The following is an 18,249-nucleotide window of genomic DNA, read 5'->3' on the forward strand; positions in this document are numbered from 1 at the left end:
TCCAGAGTGGCTATACAAGTTTGCATTCTCACCAACAATGAATGAGTGTTCCATATCCTCTCCAGAATAAACTATTATTGGTATTTTTGATCTTAGCCATTCTTACTGGTGTAAGATGGTATCTCAGAGTCGTTTTGATTTGCATTTCCCTGATGGCTAATAGATCACACTAGGAAAAACATCCTGAGAGAGGTAACTCAGACCCAGAAGGATGAACATGGTATGTACTCACTCATGAGTGGATTCTAGCTGTAAAGCAAAGTATAATATGGCCCTAGAGAAGCTAAGTAACAAGGAGAATCCTAAGAAGAACATATATAGATCCTCCTGGAAAGGGGAAATAGACAAGATCTCCTGACAAAATTGTGAGCATGAGGGTGGAGGGAGAAGGGAAGGTAGAAGAGAAGGAGCACGGGAGAGGGGAGGAGGGAGGAGAACTTGAGGGAATAGGATATTTGAGACGGAGGAAGAACAGAGATGGAAAGCAAGGAAAGATATTAATTGATTGAGAGACCATTATGGGGCTAGCAAGAAACTTGGCACTAGAGAAATTCCCAGGACTCCACAAAGATGACCCTAGCTAAGACCCTAAGCAATAGCGGAGAGAGTGCCAGAACTGGCTTTGCCCTGTAGTCAGATTGATGAATATCTTAAATATCACCACAGAAACTTCATCCAGCAACGATGGAAAGAGAGGTAGAGACCAGCAGCAGGGCACTGAGCTGACCTCTCAAAGTCCAGTTGAAGAGTGGGAGGAGTGAGAATATGAGCAACGAGGTCAAGACCAAGATGGGGACACCCACTGAAACACTTTACCTGATTTAATGGGAGCTCACCAACTCCAGCTGGACAGGGAAGGAACCAGCATAGGACAAAGCTAGACCCTCTGAATGTGGGTGACAGTTGTATGGCTGGGGCAGACTGCAGGGCCACTGGCAGTGGCAGCAGCATTTAACCCTACTGCTTATACTGAACTTTTTGAGCCCTCTTTGGAGCATCTCTTTGGAGAGATACCTTGTTTAGCCTGTATACAGAAGGGAGGGCCTTGGTCCTTCCCCAAAACAATGTGCCTTACCATCTTTGAGGAGTGAATGGGAATGGAGTTGGAAGAAAGCTGGAGGGAATGGGAGGAGAAGAGGGAGTGGGAACTGGATTTGTATGCAAAATGAAAAAAAGATAGTTTGCTTTCTTTTAAAAAAATACAAAAAAGAAAGAAAATATATTAATAGACTTAAATGTAAATCTATGCCTTTTGTTAGGCATTAGTTTCTTGGATATAGAAGCACTAATCAAAAAACAGTTTGGAGGACTTTATAAAAATTCAAAAATTACTCAAAATTAAGTTCCTCATGATGAAATAAACAGGGAAGTCACTGCTAAGGAAAAGCAATCACGTGCAGAAAGCCGCCAGTGGCTTTCCCCAACAATCTGAACTCAAGTGATTCACTTAAATTCCACTCACAATATGGGCACATGTTCCAAAAGAAGGTATATAAACAGCCACTGTGCAGACTAAAATATGTTCGACATCATTAGCCATTGGGGAAGTGAGAAATAAAACCTCGATCACACACCGTTTCACACCCAAGGGAAAGCTAAAATAAAACTCTGACATTAAAGGTTGCTCTGATACTCAGTAAAACCAGAAATCTCATACAGTTGCTTGGGAAAATATAAAATGCCATGAATATTTTAGAAAAATATTTTGTGCTTTCTCACAAAGTAAAACATATCCCACCCTACGACCCAGCGGTCCCTGCCTTTAGGGAAATGAGAACATACATACGCCCACAAGAAAATACTTATGTGAATGTTCACAAAGTCCCTTTCATAGCAGCCCCAAAATAGAAATAAGCCAAATATCCCAAGAGATGCAGGGATAAATGAGTCTTTGATATCTTCATGCAGTGGGTTACCATTTGAGAGCAAATTACTGATCCACTGAATACATGAAAAGGAGGTTGGGTGCATTGTGGGCACACATGTGAGATTCCATTTATTGTGAGTTCTGGAGAGGGTAAGGTGACTCTACAATTTTGAGGCAGGGTGGGGGTATTGAGAAACTTCCCGTGCAGTGTAGTGTGGGCCACACAGTTGGATACATTTCTCAGTATTCATTGACTTGGATATTTAAAATAAAATAAAACAACTGTTTTACTAAATAGGAATTGATGTCTCAAAAATATAGTCATTAAATCTTTTAGTTGTTTTTAATATTAGCAATTCATGAATTTTATTTTTACCTACTTTTACATGTATATGTATGGTGTATGTATGCATAATCACACGTGTGGGCATACATGGTGTGCGTGCACATGGTTATACACTTAGGTGGAGGCCGGAGTTGACAACTAGTGCATTCCTTGATCTTGGTATACCTTATGTACTAAAGCTAGAGCTGTCGATTAACCCAAAGCTCGTGCCTTTTAGTCTAGCAAGCTGGGTTGCCGAGAACCCTCCCTCCCCTTCTCAGCCTAGAGAGTACTGGGATTACAGGCATGCATCCCATCTGCCTGACTTTTCCATGCATGCTGAGGACTTGAATCCTGGTCCTTATGCTTACATGGGGAGCATTTTATCCAGTGAGCCACCTTCCTAGACCCCAGCTCATGAATGTTATAGATTCAGAATTTAAATGAACAACCCCCCCCACTCTTGTTTTTTAAAAGCATCATTTTCTTGATAAGTACCATAAACAAAAGTAGCCGAATCTTTCCCCTGAAACCAAAACCTTGATCACCAGGATCACGAGGGATGCTTATGAGGGAGGACTCTGCTTTCTAAGTATCTCCCAAGGGCAGCACAGACTGCCAGACTTTCTCAAGCTCAAACTTTCATCTCCCTGCTCCCATGGGACTGATAGCTCCACTCACAAAACAAAGCCATGACCTGCTCCCCAAATCACAGTGCAGCTGTGGCTCGCATATCATGCAGGCAGCTTCTAAACATCCACGTAACTGGTTACTCAAGACTCAGGATACACATGAAGTAAGGATGGAAACAGAACAATACTCTCCTTAGTGTGGACCCATCTTTTATCAAGGACAACTGTGTTCGGCTTGTCCTGCCTGAGTCCATGTGTCCACCTGTCCTGATCTGGAAAAGTCTGCCTTATCATAAGCAAGGAGCAATATTCCTCAGGGAGGTGGGACACCACGTGCAGTCAAGCCTAGTGGACTGATTTCGATCCTTAGGACCTATGTGGTAGAAGGAGAGAACCGGCTTCTGCAAGCTGTCTTCTGACCTCTATTCTCATTCACATAAATACACATAAGACAATAGCAATAATAAAATAATAATTCCTCAGGCCTCAGAAGACATTGCAGCCATCACCAGGCTCAACTCTGATCATGTAATTGAGGAAATCGCATGCCTAGTCCACATTTCCTTAACATTGTTAACTCTTGCTCACACACTCAGTGTCTTTGGTGAGTATCCTGGATGACCTACTAGATGTGGCAGGAGCACAAAGGATATGGATACAAGAGACCAAATGTAGCATGCAAAATACAAGACCTAAAGTGGCAAGAGTATTGCTCTGAGAGCTTGCCCTGGTCGGAGGATGAGGGATGTGGTGGTTCTCTAAGGGAGTGTCTTAAGTTCTTCTATAGGGCAGGGCAGCCAGGCTTTCCTGGCAACAGTTAGGCAGCAAACATCTCGGGCTTTGGAGTTTTTGCTTCAGTACTTCATACACAACAAATTGATCCATTAAAACTTGATTTAGCTCTAGGTTACATGTTGAGCAGAAGATGTGACCTTCAGTGTGTAGTTGCCCAGTCCCACACTGGAGTACTTTGGGGCTTGGGAGAGACAGAAATAAAATAGCACAGAATCCTTGGGTAATGGAGATCTGCAAAGGTGTCTGGGAACGGGGTCTAAGAAACTGGAGGCCTGGGCTATGTGGAGGAGAGACAGAAATAATTAGGCTAAAAGCCCGTATGGGGAGGATGCAGACACACAGTCTCCCAGGCTAGCTGATGTGTGGGTAGAGAGGTGAGAGCTCAGAGAAGAAGGCTGAAGGGGCCAGGGCAGAGCATCCCAGATGTTAGATGAAGAACCTGGACATTTTTGGTTGTCCTAATTTTTATTGGCTGAGTCATCTCTCCATCCCTCATTTTCTAGATTTTATTTTTGATATGCAAGCATCCTTTCCTTTTGGAGGGTTTTGAGCAGCATCTCCAACATAGATATTTGTTTGGAAGTCAATTTGTACTACTATCTAAATATTACACTAACATGCACACATCATAAAACACCTTGAAAATTTATATACAAGCCGAGCCTTGTGGTGGATGAATACTGATGCAGGGGGATTACAAAATCAAGGCCTTGTTGGGTTACAGAGCAAATTCAAAGTCAGATAACTTTGTCTGAAAATGAGAAACAAAGAAAGGGGCTGTAGCTCAGTGACAGAGCATGGAACATCTGTGAAGTCCTGTGTTCAATCCCTTGTACACCTGACCAATCAACCAACCAACCAACAAACAAACAGAAAATAATACTCAAAGTGACTAGAAATAAGAGGCCTCAAAGGATGTCCTGGGGGCTCATCTTGCTCATCTCAGGGACCAGACTTAAATGCTGCATCCTGGTATTTTCTAAGGCGGAGCTGAAAGCTGCGAACCACGCTGCAGAATACTGACAAGGGACCTTTAGTCTAATGATCAAAGTCTGGAAAATACATGGAAAGCCAAGGTTAAGTAACACAAAGAGAGCTGGTGAGACGGCTTAGGAGAGGAAAGGTGCTTGCCACGCAACCTGCAGACCTGAGTTCAATCCCTGGAAAACATGTAAATAAAGAAGAAGAGACGTAATTTGATGGAGCTGCCCTCTGACCTCGGCATGCATGCTGTGGTATGTCCACCTTTCATGTAGCTATCATATATACAATGAGAAATAAAATTAAAATGGTAAATTCTTCTTCATTTTTAATTTTATTTTTATCAAGATTATTCTTTGACCATGTCATATACACATACAGTGCATTCTCTTCACAAAGCCCTCCCACCATTTTAAAAGCCCCTCCGTCTTTCTAATTTCTAGTCTTTTTACAAGTCTTTTTGGTTTTGCTTTGTAGCCCACTACTAAATTTAACTTTATTATATTTATTTGTGTATGTACATGAATGCACATGTGCCACACTGTATGTGTGGAGGTCAGAGGTCAGCTTGCAAGAATCTGTTCTCTCCTGCTAGCACAGTGGTTCTCAACCTGTGGGTTGCAACACCTTTGGCAAACCTCTGTCTCCAAAACTACTTACATTATGATTCATAACAGTAACAAAATTACAGTTATGAAGTAGCAACAAAAATAATTGTATGGGTGGGGTCACCACAATTATGAAAAATGTGTCACAGCAGTTGAAGGCTGAAAACCACTGTTTGTAGGTATCAGAGATCCAAGTCAGGTCATCACCAGCGGTGGCAGACACATTTCCTCATGGAGCCATTTCTCTGGCCCCTCACTGTTAGCCAGGGCCATTCGTTGCAAGATTTCTCTCTTCAACTCACTTTGAGAATGAACAATGCATACATTAAAGTGATTTGGGACTAGGTGGGATGTCATGTGGAACATTCTCCAAATTTATCTGACAGCGTGTGTGTGTGTGTGTGTGTGTGTGTGTGTGTGTGTGTGTGTGTGTGTGTATGTGTGTGTGTGTAGATGCTATCTTTTAATTGGTACGCAAATCCTCAGGGGAACAGTTTCATACTGCAAGAGTTGTGTCTCTGTCATATACAATGGCATTTCCAGCCCTAGCATGGTGACATCACTGATAAGTTGGTGGCTGATGGACCAGATAACAGTTTCATCATCCACATGGGTAGCAGGCCACTCCTGGAGTCCACAGACATTGCTCTGTGGTCAGTTTTGTACATCCCCATGAAGTCAGGGAAGCTTCCAATGGAGCCGTGTGGACTGAAGATAAGGGGAAGGAAGCATGGTGGCCAATTTATATCACTTCATGGCATCTGCCACTATTGTGGACACTGGAGTGGTTATCAGAGAAGAGGGATGAGATGACTGCAGAAGTGACCAGGACCAATGCTCTGCACTGTCACCATCAGGTAAAGAACACTGAGGTTCTGTTATCCTTCACACTGACCTATAGAGGTTCTCTTCTATACTGTTGTTGACACAGACCATAGCTACTTTCAGTTCTCATTGGGTTGTCCAGACCCAGCTGGAGGTGCTACACAACTCATTAGTGGAGCGTGGAAAGGCTCTGTTTGTGTGCCCTGCCTGATGGGAAGGCTGTGGCCAACCGAAGCTTTTGAGGCAGCATCTCCACCACAAAAACTCAGTCCCTCCTCTGAAATACAGCCCAGTCCTTTCCTGCCATCCACAGCCTTGAAGCTCCTTACTCCCCAGTTTAGGGACTGGCAATCTAGAGTGTAAATATTTTAGGTTTTGCAGACCAAACAGTCTATGTTGCAACATACAATTTGGCGATTTTAGTGAAGGCAGCCAAGTGCAAGGTATAAACAATGGGATGTGAGTGGGTCCCAATAAAACTTTATTCACAGAAGTAAGCAGCTGACAGAAGACAACCTGAAAGTTTTCATTTTCTTATGGCCTTTCTAGATTCTTCCTTTGTTCTTTCTGTGTGACAAGAACCTCCTCTCCCCTGTTGCGGGAGGTCCTTCCGCTCCTCCAGCCTATAGCTGCCCAGTTACCGGCCCATTGGGGCGTGGTCTCTCTCCCTTTAAAAAAGCGGCCACTCCCCTCTCCTTTCTCTCTTCACTTTCTGCTCTACTGGTGACTAGACTTTCTTCCTGGTTGCGCAGAGGGCTGTTGTCTGGGGCGGTAATCTGTAAGTTTTTTCCCCTTTAAATAAATACCACCCTATTAATCATAATTCCAAACTGGTGTGGCATTGTTTGTGACTTATGCCTTCACTCCCCCAGCAAGATAGCCCAAGGCAGTACATCTCCACACTGGTAGAACCCAAGTGCAATTAAATTGCATCCCTGGACAGGGCCCAAGTGCTGGGATTCGTTCCATCCTCGCAAGCTACCCACTATGCAGCACAGGCTGAGCCATGGTGCTTTGGAGGGTGGTTCTGCTTCTTCCTGCTGGATAAGTCACAAAACAAAGAAGCCTCAAGACACCACTCAAGGACCTGCTTTGTAGGTGGCAATTGTGTGCTGTACAGTTTTCCCTGGTGATTCTCTTCTGCCTTTGGTTGCTTCCTATGTGTGCATGCCACAGATGCAATCCCCTGTAACCTCCCAGAGAGCAGGCCTGTACATCACTCCACACTGACTCACCCCTGAACCTGACTTGCGCAACTCAAGAAACTTAGCCTGCAGGGGAGACCCTGGAAGCAGTCAAGAACCCTTTCAGTAAGGGAATGTGAGCCAACTATCTTCAGGGAAAGTGCAGAGACAGATAGACACATGCAATAATAGGGTATTAGTGTTCAGGATCATTTATTTTATGCCTTGCCTGTGTTTGCTTCAGTTTTCCCATCTCCATAAGATGGAGAACTGTGAATGCCTTCATTTCTGTGTGCCAAGCTGCTATCCAAACACCCAGCAGAACTAGGACAGGTAACAACAAAACGATATCCATGGTAACAGGTTCCACCCCACCTGCAAGGTACAGACTCTCCTATTCTTCTTGAAGCCCTTCTCCTTTTAAGGGACTATCTGGATTTTTTCTTTCTTTTATGGTATTGCCAATACTGGACATCCCTGAAGGATGTATTATGAAAGCTGATCCCGTTAGGACCTGTTGACATCATAGATCCCTGAATATCTGAGGCACCTGTCCTTCCCCAAAGCCTCCTTCGATATCCCTACTACAAAACCCATTACCCAGAGGCCTTAGCAGGCATGACCAACAAACAGTCCAGAAGGACATTTTGGTATTTCCCAAAGAATAGGGAGAAACCCTTGAGCTGTCTGATTCCCATGTAGCACTTCCTTGAATGTGGATTTCACACTGTAAACCATTCAAGATGCTAGACCCTGCCTATCTGGCCATAAGAACCAGAGCTTGGGAGCTGAGTATACAGGGCAGTACCATGCTGGCTTCCTAAGTCATCCTGAGATACTCTGACTCGGTTTCATTTTCTGTTGAGTCGAGGGGGTGACGTGCCTTCAGATCTTTCTAACGACAGACTAGGAAGGGATAAAATGTACAGGAGCAGTGGGCACCGTGCCAACAACAAGCTCTCCATGTGCTTGGGTTCTCCCCTCTCAAGCTTGTTTTCCAAGCCTCTCTTGCTCTGGGATGATAGCCAGCCTTTTACAACTTAGATTAGAAAATAAAAATTAATAGGAAGATTAGTCCCAAATGAGGCGAGCAAACATCCAGCTCTCCAGATATGCGTCCCCTGTGCATAAGTGACAGAACCCACTCCTCACTCCAGCCCCTCTCAGACGTCTAGAGCCATTTGGTTACTGCTCAATAATCTCATTTTCTCTTCATGGGTGAAAATTGATTTGTAAATGATCTGTTCCAGGATATTTCTGAGGATTAACATTACATTAACTCACTTATATTTCCCCTAGTGTCAGAGTTCCTTTAGGAAGAAGATAATGAATATCCCTCTTCTGCCATCTGGGATCTGCAGTCTGAGAGCCACTCGCGTCTGTTAGTGACCGAGCTGCTTAGACAGACCTTGTGCGGATGCTCTCTGCCAGCCACTCAGCACTCAGTCTTGAGAACCTCAGGGTTCAGCGTTTGACTCCAATGCACCAAATTCAAATCCCAGCTCTGTTGCTGTGCCAGAACCTCTTCTACCCCGTCTCTCAAATGAGTTCACCACCATCCCCGATACAGTGGAGTTGAAAAGTCAATAAAAGAAGGATAAAGGATATATATCCTATACTTAGATCATGGCATAGGGTTCAAATATATAGATATGTAAAATATACATGCCTTTATTGTGACTTAAACGTGGTCTCATACTGCAAGTTTCCTATGCTTCTAACTACTCTGGCTTACACAGGTGGTGTAATCATTATGGCAGTAGAACTGAGGGATGGCAGAGGGAAAAGGGAGGTTTGAAAAGGCAAGGTATACACCGGGGCCTTTGCATTGCAGTGAAAAAAAGGCCCAACAATTAAGGAAGACTTATTCTGTTTCATGGTTTTAGATAGTTAAGGGTTTTAGATAGTTAAGTCCTTGGTGGTTCGGCCCTAGGCACTTGGGTAAGACATTGTTATGGCAGGGACTTGGCAGAAGTGCTTCTTCATGGCGGGCAGGAAGCAGGGAGAGGGGATGCCAGAGTCACACTGGCTTTCTCTTGTCCCCACTTTTATGTCTTGGTTGCCTCGCTCATGGAATGGTGCTAACCACATTTGAAGCAAGTCATAACCATATTGGAAACAAATTCCCATGCCCTGTCATTAATGTTTCCCGAGATGTGCCTCAGTTATCGCTTATGTAATCCTACACCCAGTCAAAGTGACCATATAGATTCACTATCCTGCAAGACAAGTCCTAGGTCAGCACCATCTCTCTCATCTGAACCCTCAGCACCCATCTGGGTCTCCCCTTCTCATGTTAGCAAACTGACATCAAAGAAGACTGAGTAAGTGGTTAGATCTGTATACAATCCCCCGGGGGCTTCTTCTGCTCTGAGGTCACAAAACAGCGACCTTTGTCTTTCACGTGCTCACCTGTGAGTGAGCACATGAACATGAAGGACAGCGGGCAGACAGTCAACGTGCACATGCACACACACACACACACACACACTGTTTTGACCCAACCATCTTCACAGCACCTATCTAAGCAGAAGTATCCATGGAGGGCTCCAAGTGAATGCAGCTATGAGGTATGTTGCACCTGTGTTTGCAAGTGAACCGTTTTACTTCTGATCAGAATGGAGGCAAGGTTATCTGAAAAGCAAATCCATACCTGATTATCTATATCAAGATTTAGGGGAAAGAAAATAATTGACATCAACCAAGAAAATCCTACTCAGGCCAACATGAGACTATTGCTTTGGTGTGTGCATGTTTCTCTGCCTTGGTTTCAGTAAGAGGCACCTAATCCCCCCTAGGTTTTAATCAAGGGTACCTGTCAGCCATACTTGAAGGAAGAGCATATGACTCAGACTGACCTATGAAATCCTTTTCCAGGGAACTCTCTGAATAATAGGAGACTGTGTTCCCCACATTCATTACCCAAAGGCCAAGACGCCCCACTGCTATTTGGGGCCTTAACATTTTATTCACAATGCAAGAGAACTTCCCTCTTTTCAGAACCATCACAGAGCAAAGGGGAAAAAAGGCCCAGGGTGTTCCTAAGTTTATACCTCTCCATTATGAGACTGTCTTCTTATTACCACATTTTTACTCAATTCTGTAAACCTAAGAGGGTAGGGGTTAGATGGAGAGGGGAGGATGACGGAGTCAAGTTATACTAAGATGACCTTGGAGCCCACAGTCTGATAGAAGGGGCTCCTGTGGAAGTGTTATATCATAGTTCAGCTGACTACAGGCCCAAAAGATGTCTACTAACTGTATTATAAAGAAAATTTTTATTACATATGTTTGTGTGTGTGTGATGTGTGTGTGTGTATGTGTGTGTGTGTGTGTGTGTGCAAGAGAGAGCTCACAAGTGCGTGAGCTCAAGAGTATACTCACTACCATGTGGAGGTTAGGAAACAAATTGTGGGAGTCAGCTATTTCCATTTGGGTCTCTGGGACTGAACTCAAGTTGTCAGTCTGTGAGCCCCCTCACTGGCCCATACAAAGGGTCTTCTAACACAAAATCATCAATAGGAAAAAATTCACTGCTGCGTGACCTGTGTCCCAGAACATGAACATCTGGGTGCACAAGTCAGTAAACCAGTACACACAGCTAATTATCCTACAATGGACCACTGTGGTGTCCCGAAAATAGAGTTCCTTGGTCAATCTCTCCATAGATTAGAATCTATAATGAGTAGCAGGCTGTGGAAGAGTACGGGTTCTTGGGCTTTGGCAATAAGGTGCTATGCATAGTTGAGAGCCCTAACTATAAAGCAAATCTGTGACTTTAGTGTTGCATGTTAATAATATCGACCTGTACTTAAAGTTATCTGGCTAAGTTGTTCTTCAAAGTGATTCACACAATTTCCAATATATTAAAAAATGTGTCTTCACAAAGTGTAATTTAAGAAATAAATCAGCCCTTGTCCCCGCATCACGCTAACTTCGTCATTCTCCCTCAGAAGAGTTAAGAAGCAATTAAAAGATAGACATGGAATATGTGGCCTCGTTATCGTGATGATTACCGCAATTTAGAGTATTCTAGTGCTTAATATCCTTGCGGTCCAGTTGTTCTGGTGATTTACTTTATGTTTCTCACAAGATGTTAATTAGAGAAAGAGACAATCAAGGCCACAGGACACACACCACACAAGGATATGGTGCTGTCTGCAGTTGCTAAGGTAACAAATTATACCAATGTCTTTTTTTTAAATCAATAATTACTGTATTAAACATAGAACTTCCTCTTGGATTTAAAAAAACAAGCAGAAACTCAGCAGATGCAATGCCCACTAATACTTACAGGGAGGAACCACACTCAGTGGGCATCACTGGTTATGAAAGGGATGATGGACATGGGGTGTAATAAAACAAGTGTTCTAGACATACCAGATGTTATGGTTTAGGGAATTGCACCCCAAAGACTGGAATGTGAAAGGCTAGGTCTCCAAACTGTGGCACTATCGTAGGAGGAATCTGGTTGGCTGGGCACATGCACTTGAGAGGGATAGCGGGTGGTTCTTTCTCTTTCTTTCTGTTACCATGACATCAGAAGCGTCTGCACATGTTCCTACCATCATGGTCTTCCTCGCCATGGGCTCAAAAGCAATTAGACTCATCAACCGTGGAGTGGAACCTTCAAACTGGAACCTTTCCTCTTTTTAATTCATGTGCCTGGGTATTTCATTACGGTAACAGAAAACTAACTGGCATACAAAGAATATCCAGAATTTCCCCAAACCTAGAAGGGCATTACTTCATTTTCCACACATAATAAGTTCTGTGTCGTCCCAACAATGTTAAGAGCATTTAAAGTTATGCTGAAGGGGCTGAGGCAAATGGCTCAAAGAGCAAAGTATCTACTACCAGTATGAGGATCTGAGCTCAGATCCTTGACCTACTCACCTAAAACCTGAACACAGCAGTGCAGGTCTGGAATCTAATACAGGGACAGACCCAAGCATATCCCTAGAGCTCACTGACCAGACAGTCTGGGTTAATTGATAAGATTCAGATTCATTGAGAGAATTTGGCAACACTACTCAAAAATAAGGTAGTAGATCACTCAAGCTGATGTCTTCTCTTAGCCTGCACTATTTATTTTTCTGGTTGTTGTTTTAAATTCATATGATAGCCTACATACTTTTTAAAAAGTAACCATTATAACAAGAGCCAATTTAAGAAAGTTAACAGCCTCCCGAAGTGGCAGGACACTGCTTTGAGAGGAATCTCAGAAAGAAGAGAACTGTATGAACCAGGCAACTGCTCTGCCTGGAAGAGAAAACATCCGCACTTTCGTCCCTCACTGAAGGTTAACCCTCACTGTAGCCTTAATATGATCTGTTCTTGCAGAGTCCTCTGGGAGGATCAGAAGTGTATCCACCCAATCTGCAGCACTGCTGTTTGCTTTACATGTCTTAAGACTCACAAGACAGAATATACCAGGCTACGCACACCAGGACTCAAGCGTGTGTGTGTGTGTGTGTGTGTGTGTAGTCATCCGTTCGTTTCCCAGCCGCCCAATGGTATTCACAACATACAGAGGGGAATCCCACATTGTGTGTGTGTGTGTGTGTGTGTGTGTGTGTGTGTGTGTGTGGCATACAGATGCAGATGCAAAGCAGGCTCTTATAGCTTGGATAACGGTGCCGATACACAAAAAATCCCCTTAGCATTAATATTCCCTATGCTATTTTCAACCTCTCCTTTATACATTTCAAATAGCTATGGTATTCTCTGAATCCAAGGTTGTTTAGAAGGACCCCCCAGTCATCCACTCTATCTCTGTCAGTGTGTGCTACCTGTGTTATGTCAAGATGGTGGGAAGGGAAGAGCTTGCTTGGGTTTCTGTGAATTCAACTACATTTCCCAGCGTTCCTTGCAGTTGATAAGGGCCATGTGACTGGCTTGACCAATGAGTTGTGAGTACAAATACTGTGTGTGTCTCATTTCCTTCTTGAGAGGTGTGAGTCCCCATATGGGCTTTTCTCCATCCCTGATGCAATATTTATAATATGAAAGGCACCTGAGTCTCTCAGTCATGCATAGGCAGGGAACTCTTATGAAGTATTACAGTATTACAAGACCACAGGACATTATAGGAAGAAAATTTGTGTGCACGCACACATGAGTCTCTGTGTGTGAAGGGGTGTGTGCGAGGGGTGTTGTGGGGAGTGGGGGGGGTGTGGGGGGGTGTTGTGGGGAGTGGGGGGGGTGTGGGGGGGTGTTGTGGGGAGTGTGTGTGGTGTGGGGGGGTGTTGTGGGTGTGTGATATGTGTGTGGTGTGGGGGGACCTTGTGGGGTGTGTGTGTGTGTGTGTGTGTGTGTGTGTGTGTGTGTGTTCATCTTTGGAGGGTACAGAGTTAGCCTGAGCAATGCTCTGGGAGCCGGCTAAAAACACGAAAAGAAGACGAATGGTATAAATATCTGCCCTAATTTATTCAAATCTGAGAAAATTGAAAATAAACACAAATTACGGGTATTAGTCTTTGTAAAAGAATGTGTTCTGAGATTGGTTCAAACCCTCCCAGTTCCCATTCAGCACTCCCTGCTTGCTAGTAATGATGGCTTTCTAGTTGGTGAAAAGCCCTCCATTAGTTTAAAAGCTCCAATTGTCAAAGCATCAGTGCCTATAAGGGGTAATAAAGAGCAAAATAGCTAAGTGTCACGGAAGTGGAAGCTCTACCATATTAACATTCATGAGTTTAGACACAGCTCCATTCAACAGTATTTAGAGATAAAAATCCAATAATAAAAATTTTAATGTACCGAGAATTTCACAGTTCTCACTCCCTCTTCCCAAGTGAGAATTGCATCTACAGTATCGGTCTCATTCATGACATCTTGATTCTGCTCTAATTGTGAGGAAGAAACACCACTAGAGAGCTGTCGATACCGCAAATGCAGTTCATGGGTTTCGAGCTTTTCTCTACACTGTTATTGATATGTATTTCTTCCAAGTGTTACCTCACAAAGGGAAACTGTTTATCTGCCAAGCTCAACCCAAAGGAATACATGTGCGTGCATGTGTGTGTGTGTGCGCGTGCACACACACACACAGAGCTGTTCAAGAGAAGAAACTCACTTTAGAAATCCATATATATATATATATATTTGCATCACTTAATAAAATTTTTTTTATAAACTAAAAGAGCCAAGACAGCAACATGGTGTTGAAGATGTTTGAATGCATTATAAACTAACAGAGACATCGCTTAACACCTCAAAGGATAACTGCCTCCTCCCAAAAAGCCACACATTAATTCAAATTTATTCACTTCATAAGGCCTAAGCAAATGGAATTCCAAAAGCTCATCTAGAGATAGAGTTGCCTGTAGTCAGGGGCAGAATAAACCGAGAATAACTCAGCTTTTCAACCACGCTGGAGCACGGATGTGCCGTGTACAATTTCTGGAAAAAGATATAAAGGCTGGGCTTGCAAGAACACATCACTGCAGAGGCGCCAAGTACAGGACCAAGCTTCTGACAAGCTTGGGCTGTTTCCAAGTCTTTGATCTCTCCCCAGGAAGCCACAGAAGGCAGGTCACCAAGAAGCCACCCGAGATTCCAGGGCCATGGCGGAATATTAGCCGCAGGCTTTCCAGAGGGTGGTAATGGAGATCACACAACTTCTCCATCTGCTTGAGGTTTCCAACAAATTCTGCACGCATCCCAGGAGTGAGCTGGAAACACAATTCTACTTTGGTTGTGTAAAGGAAACATCAGAAAGGAAGGAAGATTTGGGATGAAGCTGGTAGATCCCCCAAATGCTTTGGAAACAAAATGCGGGTGTGACGTCTCATTTTGGACAAGTTTTCATTATCCAAAGGCGGCTGAGCTGAAGATCACTCTTTCAGGTTTGGCCTCTAAGTTCCCTTCCAGGAAACATGGAAGTTGTACTGTCCACCTACAGGCAATCGAGTCTTGGAGACCACCCAGAAGTAAGCATCTATCCATCTTGCTCGACCTCCCAACAGAGACATCATCTTGCCCAGAACCTGTGGAGTCCTGGCTCAAAAACATCTGGGGTCATCACAAAGACATATTGTCTTAGCGTCATGAGTCAGAATGCTTGATTTCTTCTAATGATTATTTTCTGTTACCTGCATGAGTCTTCAACATTCTACACCCGGGTTTCTCAAGCTTACAGCAAATTGTCTCCACCAGACCTTATAGGCTTCCTCGCCTGTCTATAGATTTCAGACTCAGGAGTGTGTCCCCAGGCTTTTCAGACATTGAATACCATCTGTATCACTGTGGTATACATAAGTACGAGTTCATATTTTCTTGATTTCATATCAAGAATATCCACAGAGAGAGAGAGAGAGAAGAAGAAGAAGAAGAAGAAGAAGAAGAAGAAGAAGAAGAAGAAGAAGAAGAAGAAGAAGAAGAAGAAGAAGAAACATTCCTAGAAATGAGGAGACACCTCAAATTGTCCAGTCATAATCATTAAAAAACCAAAAGGTTCATGTTTCATATGAAAGCTTTTGTGCACATTTTATATCCTTTCATTTATCTGTCCATGGTGCCTGCTTTTATGCTTTTTTTGCTATTCCAAGACCCACTCAGGAATCAAACGATGTATTTACTATCAGCCAAGAAGTGGATGGAGATGGTGGTGGTGATGGGTCCACTGCAGTGAAGCATGATGGGAACGGAGGTGGCTTGAGGAGTGGAGACTCTGTACTCTGGGCACCAGTTCGGGCGCTGCTCTGAACGTACAGTCCCTTCAGCATGTTCTCTTCAGAGCCCCTACTAGAGGCATGGCGGGAAACAAAAGGCATTTGGAGGGTCAGTAGCCTGATGCCAGTGTGTTAGAGCTTCAGCATCGAGGAGAGGCTTTAAACCCTAACGACTCAGCTCACATGAGTCTGTATAGGTACATTGCATACGAGTAAGCATACTTACCTGCAGAGGCAGTTCTCCTGGACTCTTACAGGATTAACCCCTGAAGGCTAAGACCACACATCAGCAGAACTGGACTTCTCAGAGTCTGAAGAGGGTCATGTTTTTGTGGACTAAAGGATGATTCAGGCTTGGCTAAGAGCAGCCTGTTGCGCAGGATGACTATAAGACCTTTAAACACATTCAATGGTGTGTTACTTAGTAACAGTGGTCCTGCAGGCTCTGCTTTCACTGGAACTCGTTCTTAAACAGAATCTGTCAGTGACAGCCCCATTGGCACTGCAGGCACACAGATTAATACTCGTTCTTTTGCCTTTGGGGTTCTGATGTCTCGAGGAGAGGGAAACTGAGAGCCATGGCAAAGTTCAGGAATTTATTGGTTTTTAAAAAGCAAATTAAAACACAATTAAAAGTCCCAGAAAGACCTACAGTTAGGGTTTCCCAAATGCGAGTCTTTCTTGTACTATGGACAAGTTCTGCTTCATTAGAGTACCTGCTCTGCTCATTAACTTTTTCATTATGATGTTATTTTAAGATTTAAATGCATTTTTTTTAAAAAAAGAGAACTTTGTATCAGAAATGGGAAACGGGCAGACCTATATCCCAAGCTATAAAATAGAAAGAAATCATTAAAATATGATAGAAGTGAACCATAGTATTAACTTATAGCTAATCACAGCTGCTTGCCCTGAGTTTAAAAAGGAGTTGAGCACGAAGTCCACATCCAGTGGAGACATTTCAATACTGACTATAGACTTCCTCTCTGAGGTTGGCAAATGGTTGCTTGAAGGGAGAATAGCTCCATCCCAGATTGTTTAATATTCCGTGGAATGTGCCACCTGGAATGTGCCACTCCTGAAGAGATGGCACATGAGAAGGGCAAGTGTGAGACGAACTACTCCAGCCCTGTACCCACTGGTGCAGGAAGCACGGGATGGGTCAGGCCAGGGAGGAGCCACAGCCTTCTGTTTTGTGTAACAGAGGGTGCTTTCAGTAAGGAGAAACATGGGAAAGAATGAAGTGAAAAGGAGACTTGCCTTCTGTTGTTTTTATATTATTACATTTAATTAATTCAGTGTGTGTATCTGTGTGTCAGAAGACAACCTGTGGGAGCTGCTTCTCTCATGCTACCAATGGCAGTACCAGATTCCATACTCACCTCAGGTCTTCAGGCTTAACGCCTGAGCCATCTCACCCCAGTCTTAGTACATCGTAAATACATTATAAGGGAGGTAATCTGGTGTAGTACAAAGTCACGTGGGTCCTAGAGTCTGGCTTGAAATTCCTGCTCTGCTGCAGGCTAGGTATCTCAATAGCCTTGTTCAGCTACAACTCATCTAACGTTTCTCATCTTAAAATTTTAGGCCAGCTCTTTTCCTGTAAGATATAAGTAGTCTGCTGGGTACCTACTACACGACAGCTAACATCTCATGAGTGTTAGCTATTGGTATCATTTATGAAAGTCAAATTTACCTTCAAAATAGTTGCTGGTCAACAAATGTCCCCATAATAACTAATAAGAGCAGAGCCCTAGGCTGGTAGGTGTAGACCATCACCATAGACCCTACCTTCCCTCTCTGCTACTAAAGAGGATGTCTGGATGCTGGGCCACCATGCCGTATATGGCCTCTTCATAAGCAATGCTGAATGAGATATCCATGTTCCCACAAAACACGTACTTACAGTTTTAAGAGAATAAAAAAATCCCTTAAAATTCTAAATATTTGTGACCCTCTTCACCCCTAAGCTCCTTGTTCAGTAAGTGGTTAATGTCAAAAATGCACAAAGAATCCATAACCCAATAGAAAGACAACAACCTGATGTAAAAAGGGGAAAAGGAACTAAATAAATCTTTTTTCTTAAAAAAAAATATGTACAAAAAAACATAAAAAAAAAGATGTACAAACACACAGCAGGTATATGAAAGTGTGTTCAACATCAGTAATGGCAAGGGCATTGCAACTTAAAACCAAACTGACATATGACCTCACAAGGAGCATCAGTAGAAGTGAAGTTACACAGCGAGAAGCCCTGCACACGATTGGTAGGAAGCTGAATCAGGACACACACAATTGAAAGCTATGTGGCGATGGCTCAACAAATTAAAATGAGAACTGCCATGTCACCCAGGAATCTC

The 18,249-nt window shown here is 43.4% G+C and overlaps 1 protein-coding gene across 4 annotated transcripts in view; it reads right to left on the reverse strand.

The window, feature by feature from the left end:
• Positions 1-18,249, reverse strand: part of Cacna2d3 (calcium voltage-gated channel auxiliary subunit alpha2delta 3) — an 812,834-nt gene that overhangs the window by 480,275 nt on the left and 314,310 nt on the right. The window lies entirely within an intron of this gene.

This window comes from Microtus pennsylvanicus, chromosome 10, assembly GCF_037038515.1.
Source record: "Microtus pennsylvanicus isolate mMicPen1 chromosome 10, mMicPen1.hap1, whole genome shotgun sequence".
Taxonomy (NCBI): domain Eukaryota; kingdom Metazoa; phylum Chordata; class Mammalia; order Rodentia; family Cricetidae; genus Microtus; species Microtus pennsylvanicus.